General features: G+C 42.0%; 1 pseudogene; it reads left to right on the top strand.

Annotated features, from left to right (window-relative positions):
- The first annotated feature begins 333 nt into the window (after nt 1-333).
- On the top strand, nt 334-795 carry LOC110306571 (annotated as a pseudogene).
- Nucleotides 796-7,508: the final 6,713 nt, after the last annotated feature.

Genomic DNA, 7,508 nt, shown 5'->3' with positions numbered 1-7,508 from the left:
GTCAAGGCTGAGAATGGAAAGCTTGTCAACAGGAAGGCCATTATCATCTTCCAGGAGCGAGATCCCACTAACATCAAATGGGTGATGCTAATGCTGAGCATGTTGTGAAGTCTACTGGTGTCTTCACTACCATGGAGAAGGCCAGGGTTCACTTGAAGGGTGGGTCCAAAAGGGTTATCATCCCCATCCCTCCTTCTGATGCCCTAGATTTGTGATGGGTGTGAATGGAGAAGACAAGACAACTCAATCGAGATTATCAGCAATCCTTCCTGTATCATCAACTGCTTAAGTTCCTAGATCATCCATGATCACTTCAGTATTATGAAAGGACTCATGATCACAGTCTATGCCATCACTACCACTAAGAAGACTATAGATGACCCCTTTGGAAAGCCGTGGCAGTATGGCCATGGGGCTGCTCAGAACATCACCCCTGCATCCACTGGTGCTACCAAGGCTGTGGATAAGATCATCTCAGAGCTGAACAGGAAACTCACTGACATGGGCTTTCATGTCCCTACCCACAATGTATCTGTCATGGATCTGACATGCCACTTGGAGAAACCTGCCAAGTATGATGACATTAAGAAGGTAATAAAGCAGGCATCTGAGGACCCACTAAAGGGCATCCTTGCCTACACTGAGGAGCAGGTTGTCTCCTGTGACTTAAGCAGTGATGCCCACTCCTCCACCTTTGTTGTTGGGGCTGGTATTGCCCTCAGTGACAACTTTGTAAAGCTAACTTCCTGGCATGATAATGAATATGGCTACAGCAACAATAGTCTACAGTGGTAGACTACATAGCCTACATGAGTTCCAAAGAGCAATAAGCCCTGGACTAGCCCACCCAGCAAAAACAAGAGAACAGAAAGAGGCCTTCAACTGCTAAGAAGTCTTTGACCCAAATCAGTCCCGACATTGAACATCTCTCTTACAGTTTCCATCCCAAACACCTAGAATAACAGGATGGGGCTAGGAAGCCCTGTTCTCTTGAAGATCATCAATAATGTTCACTACACACACACACACACACACACACAGTATCTGCAAGGTGCCAGCACCTATTTGGAGAGTGGAGTTATGCATTGTGTTATTGCTACAGGAATAAAGCCAGGAACCAGGGTTGTTTTACAATAAATTTTCACCTACAAAATCATATTTATATACCCAGAAGGAAGAAAATACATTTTTAAGTGTAAAGATAAAGAACCCTTGTAAATCCCTCCTTCCTTTGCTAGTGACATTGTTTTTCTTTGTTCTGAAGCCTCCCAGAATGACACTAGAAGAAATTTCCAGGTTAGCTTTAACTATTATTCTTTTCTGCCAAACTCCTTTCTTTAAATCTGTATGCCTTGGAATAAACTTTCTTGTTAGGTATATTTCCACCCAAACTGAAAAGTCTAAAAGTTGTTTTATTCTTGAGCAGTTTTATTCTCTCCCAGTTGCTTCCTTATTATTCCTACTGAGAATTTTAGTGTTCTCTCTATTAAAACTCAATCTGCTGTTTTAGAGGCTAATGATTAACTTTAATATGCCTGTGCCTTTAATTGTCATCGAGATTCTGGAATTAAATCAAATGTAATGGAAAGAATAGAATTAGGACAACTGGGCTCTAATCCCAGTGCAACCAATAAAGTGTCCGACCTTGGGAAAGCTTTCAACTTCTCTGGGACTCCATCTATAAAACAAGAAGCTTGGGAGATACAGTCTTCTAGTATATGTGCTTCTAAAACTCTGGGCTCCTAAAAGCAAGGAGAGCTCAAATTTTAAGGTTAACTGATTGCTGGTAGTAATTTTCTTGTTACTTAATTTGGTGTTAACAGACAAGAGCTCAGAACCCTGTTTTCCTTTAACACACAACTGGCTTTTGAGAAAGTCAAGAGAGGGAAAGGGGCTTTTCTTTAGCAGTGAGAAGCAAGCCTCAGAAATGACAACCATGCAGGAGAGTGGACCAAGGACTACAGAATGACAAAATGAATGAACTATCTCCACCATTCTTGTCTCCAGGAAAGAAAGCTGCAGTAACAAGGGAAGATGGCAGCATGCAAAGATGTAGTATAGGTAAATCTATGAAACACGCAGCTAAGGCTCAGGGAACATTGCAAAAGAGAGGCTAGAAAGATTGCAGGAGCCAAAGGATAAGAGACTTTGCTGTAAGACTGAGTCTCCTAGAAATGTCAAAAGTTATCCCCATAAAGTCTCACCAACATGGCTACCCAAACTCAAGTTGGACAAGGAAGACACCAATAAATGTGCCCAAAAGGCTTCAACCTTACACTAAGAACTACAGGCAAGTGAGTAAGCTGGACATAGGAGAGGTGGTCCTCCACAGGGAAGAGCCTACCAACTGGTTGTTCAGTGGCAAATGGTCAGTCCTCAAAGTATAATACAAGCAACATTATATGGACTCAGTAGGTGATATTTAGGAATACAAATGTATACACAAATCCATATATGCTGGCAACACAAATGAGGGGAAAGGGAGCCATGAATTTTAAGAAGAACAGGGAGGGCATATGAAAGGTTTGAAGGGAGGAAAGGGAGGTATAATTAAAATACGATCTGAAAAAAAAAAACAAACAAAATTCACTCAGCAAAATTTTTAAAAGGAAAAGGAGGGCAGATGAAAATAATAATGAAGCCACCCAGAGCTAAGCCACACAGGAATGCCCTCTGGGGTGGGTGTCATCAATCATTGGGATGCATTCACCTCTTTCCTTCAACCTCATCTTGCCTTCCTTTAAAAATATACTGAACCATCTCTTCATCTGAGCTTTGTGGTGCAGCAAAATTATATATATATATTGCCCCCTCCAGTAAAGGCTTCTCCTATGAAAAGAGGGAAAAAAAAGAAACTGAAGAGGAAATAAAAATTCTGTTTACGGAAAAGAAATGATGATGGGAGGATGGGAGATTTGTCTGAAATTGACTGTGGCCACTGCACCTGTGAAAAACTAAGAGTTTGCAGCCCTTCAGATCTAAGAGGGAAGCACCTCAGGCTTGAAAGGATGCTGTAAGCTGGAGGAAAGCCAAAGTATACAATGTGCTTGGGGTTGTCCCTTTCATGTATGCCTTTGAGTGCCGTAATGGAGTCTATTTTAAAGTGTAGGAAACAGGTACTGAGCTCTCTGGCTCAACAGTTGACAGCCTTTGGCAAGAGAAGTCTCTTCCCCTTTTGTTGCCAGATTTCTTTATGAAGGCAGAGGTAATGCTAAAGGCCTAGGTCAGGAGTTGACCCATCTAAGGCCATTAGCAGGTAAGATACTCTCGGAGCCAATCAGAGGTGTTTTCTTTCCTATAAAATGAGATGATGCTCAAGATTGGTTGCCTGTGGGAGGCTGTAGTTGTCCCCAGTTGAGCACAGGCCTGGAACCCCAATGACCCTACGGGACTGAAGGTGTTCTGCCATGCCTCCTGGGACCCTAGCTCCTGTCACAGCGACAGCCTCCTACAGTTGCCTACAAGCAGGAATGAATGAGCATGAATGATTCTATTCAAGGCTTATGTGAAAACGGAGAGTTATGTAAGGGTCTCATTACCCCTGAAAGTGAATAGGATTGACTCCAGTGCTCTGGGCATGGATTTCAAATAGCCAGTTCCTTCAGTTCCTCTTTGCCTTTTCCAGAGGTGGGGGTGGTGAATTATTTTGGAAATTACGGCATGTGGGAAAGCTCCATTTTCACTGTCATGTTACGTTGGAGTCCTGTGCTTATGTGATGAGCTGAGGTCGCAAACCACCATGTCTCTGGGGTATATTGCCCTAATTTGCATGGTGGTAACTGATTTATGAATCATGTTTTTCCTTATTAATAAGTCAACAAAGTAAAAATCCTTAAACACAGATGGCATGTGTATGTGCACACCAATGAATAAACACATCTTCCCTGCCAATATGAGAATATTGATTGCACTACAGTTGAGCAAACATAGTTGAGCCCAGTATTCAGGACTCACTCTGCCCCTCCCTGAAATGAAGGAGGGGTAGCCTTCTCTCTCCCATCTGAAGAAGGCGCTTAGCCATGTGACTTCCTTTGTTCCTGAGAATGAGAGAAAACACCATATCTTACATCTTGAGCCCAGTCTTGAAATGTGCTTACCTAGGTTTCTGTGGGTGCTTGGGCTTCTGACCTGCTTCTTGAGAAATCCTGGCCTGAGGTAGCCACTGCTCCTTCACCCAGGCCACAGCATGAAAATCCCCAGAACAAATTTGAACATCTACAGCCTAGAGCACAGCTGCTGTAGCCAACTGCACTGACCTGTGAAGAAAATAGCAATGGTTTGTGGTTGTAAGCCACAGAGACTTGTGGGGCAGGGCACAGAGGAGGTTTGATTGTTGTAAAAAAAAAAAAAAAAAAAAACTTCAGCAAAAACTGACTTGAACAAAGAATTCTTCTGGAAAAAATACATATAGCAACAACAGAAACAACTTCAAATTGAGTATTACACATCCATGTTTTTAGATTTCTTTTTAAATGCTTCATTGCCACATATTTGTTATACCTAATGATGCATTTCATTATGGCATATTCATGTGCACACACATTTCAATCTTACTCAGGCTTCCTGTTACTTCTTGTTGCCCAACTGCTGTCCACCTACTTCCCCCATTTTTGCTTGTCACTTTCCTTGGCTTTGTCACTCATTAGTCATTTCAACCCTGAAAATGGCCCTGGATCTTCCACAGGACTTGCATTGAGCTTCCTCTAGTCTTACACTTTGCATTGCCAACATAACTACTCAGTCCTCCCAATTCTATAGTCTCCATATGTTACAGAGGACGGGTCTGATTTCTAGGCCAGGCATTCAGCAAAAAGAATGGTCTTCTCCTGCAACAGAAGCATCCTCACGAAGGACAGCATGATGTTTGCCTGACAATACTGTTCCTCTGTATCACACACTCGCATGCAAAAGAGCCAAGTAACATGATGTTATAATAAGAGCCAGGAAAAGTTTCAAGCAATCCCTGACTCAAAGTCAATTTATAATCTCCTATTCTCTCTCTCTCTCTCTCTCTCTCTCTCTCTCTCTCTCTCTCTCTCTCTCTCTCAAAAGCAACTCCCTTCCTATGGCTGTGAGGAAAGTCCTCTCCTGTTTTTCCTTAAAAGCTCCAATTCCATTAAGCAATGAGTACTTGGCCATCAATAATTAAGACCTATCCCTGGGAAACACTCCCACCAAAAAAAAAGCTAACAGCACTACTGAATAATAAAGCAGGAAAAAGAGTTTTCCAAACCACAATGATTTTCTTTTTATATTTTCACAGTCCTCCAAGGAAGGACAAGCAGCCACTTTAGCAAGATCCCACAATTCTGCGTCCCTAAGTAGCACGATTACCACAAAGTCCTCTGGTAGCTTTGCCCAGCGTCAGCCAAGTACAAATAATAAATAGGTTTGAAATATATTGGCATAATGGCCTTTGGAATGTAAAAGCCACTTGAATTTGATTCTAAGCAAGAAGAATGTGTGTTCTTGATTCTCTTATTAGAGGGCAAGCCAGCCACATCCCTACCACCCACTGGCGTCTGCAAGCCCAGAAGACAGCAACAGGGAGAGGAAGTAAACTGTTGACCTCTGTTATACACAATGAATTCCAGAAGTGTGGACGGTGAAAACCTATTTGGCTTTAATCTGTGAGACTTCTTAGCCCCTGACTTTTCAAAACATCAAAGAGCTTTGTAAATTGAAGGCTGGAGAGATGGTTCCGGTGGTTAAGAGCAATGGCTGCTCTTCCAGAGGACCCCAACTCCTCACAGGTGTTCTCCACCTCTCCTTCCACCCAACCCTACACTCTTTTTCTCTCTTTAGATAGGAGAGAGAGAGAGAGAGAGAGAGAGAGAGAGAGAGAGAGAGACTCAAGAAATATACACACATAAGCAAAACCCATAAAACCACAAAGTTGGAAGCTATAATATACAAGCAAAAGAAAAGTAAGACCAAAAAAATGCTCAAAAAAAACCCAATATGAGACAAAAAAACTCTACAGAAAATATCACTGAATTTGGTCTGTGTTGGCCATCTACTACGGGGCATAGACGGGGCTTACCCTTAAGTGTGGTTATGCCCAGTGAGACTCCATCTGAGAAAGCTGCTTTTTCCTTTGCAAACAGATGTCAATTGGAGATAGCTTAGAGTGATTTTTCTTTTTAAGTGAGGGACATTGTACTATTAATTTTTGCATCAATTTGGCCATATTACCTGAGAGGAACAAGTTACGTGAGGAAAGACTTTTATTAGTTAACAGTTTCGGAGCGTCTCAGTCCATCATGGCAGAAATCTGCAGTATTATTATGAATCATATTTTGGACAGTCATGCAGGGTTCTTCTGGAATGTGACAGAGACTGACTCTGCTGGCTAAAGAAGTCCCCATTACTTAGGAGAGGAAAGGCTATCCAGTTTCTTTAAGGATGAACAAAAGCTAGCCAAAAACAGAGTCAACAAGTATAGAGTAACTGGTCGTGTGAGGGTGCCAACATTGCCTGGCGACCCTGAGAGAAGATGATCTTACTGTCACTTTTCAGTATGTTTTCGTCCCAAAGAAAAGGTAGTAAAAATAAAATCAGTAACTAGGAGTTGTACTTTTATGAACCTAGATTGTAATTGATCAACTAAATTGTCACATAACCAACTTCACTTTCTGCCTTCATAGGTGGGTCATTCTCCCTGAGAAAGCTAGGCCTTCACACAGACACACTGTCAAGGGAATTCAGATGCTGGCCATTCAGAACAGCCTCTAAATTTGTCTGAAAAAAAAAAAGAAAAGAAAAGGAATAGAATATGGAACTACAGCACCAAAACAGATAAAGTAAGTTTTTCCAGTTCAAAAATGTCATTACTATACATCTTACCAATTAGAGATTCAACTACATCAATGCTCTCCACTTATTGTTTTATGGGGTTGGAAGGTCTCACGTAGTCCAAGCTGGCTTGGAATTACCTATGTAACTGAGAATAACCTTCACCTTCTGAGCCTCCTGCCTCAGCCTCCCAAATATTGAGATTCCAGGTATACACGGTCTTAGTTTCATTCCTATTGCTTTCATAAACACCATGATCAAAAGCAAGTTAGGAAAGAAAGAATTGATTTCAGCTTATACTGGTAGGTCCATTGTGAAGAGAAATCAAGGCAGAAACTCAAGGCAGGAACCTGAAGCAGATGCCACAGAGGAAAGTTCTGACTGGCTTGTTCCTAATGGCTTGCTCAGCCTGCTTTCTCTCTTATACCTGGGCAGGCCTCCCTGCCCAGGGATGGCACCTCTCAAAGTAGATGGGACTTTCTCAAATCAATCATTAATTAAGGAAAATGCCCCCATTGGCTTACATGCAAGCCAATCTAATAGGGGCATTTTCTGAATTGAAATTTCTTCTACCCAGATGACCCCAGCTTGTCAATTTAACAAAAGATACATGGGCACAAGCACCATGCCCTGCCCTTCCCCTCTGATAGCAGAGAATGGAGTTAGTAAAGTAAGACTGAGTTCCTCCTTTGTGTTTTTCTCATTTCCATCAA

Source organism: Mus caroli, chromosome 12, assembly GCF_900094665.2.
Source record: "Mus caroli chromosome 12, CAROLI_EIJ_v1.1, whole genome shotgun sequence".
NCBI lineage: Eukaryota > Metazoa > Chordata > Mammalia > Rodentia > Muridae > Mus > Mus caroli.
The sequence above is the reverse complement of the archived record's forward strand: the minus strand, read 5'-3'. Positions and strand labels throughout refer to the sequence as shown.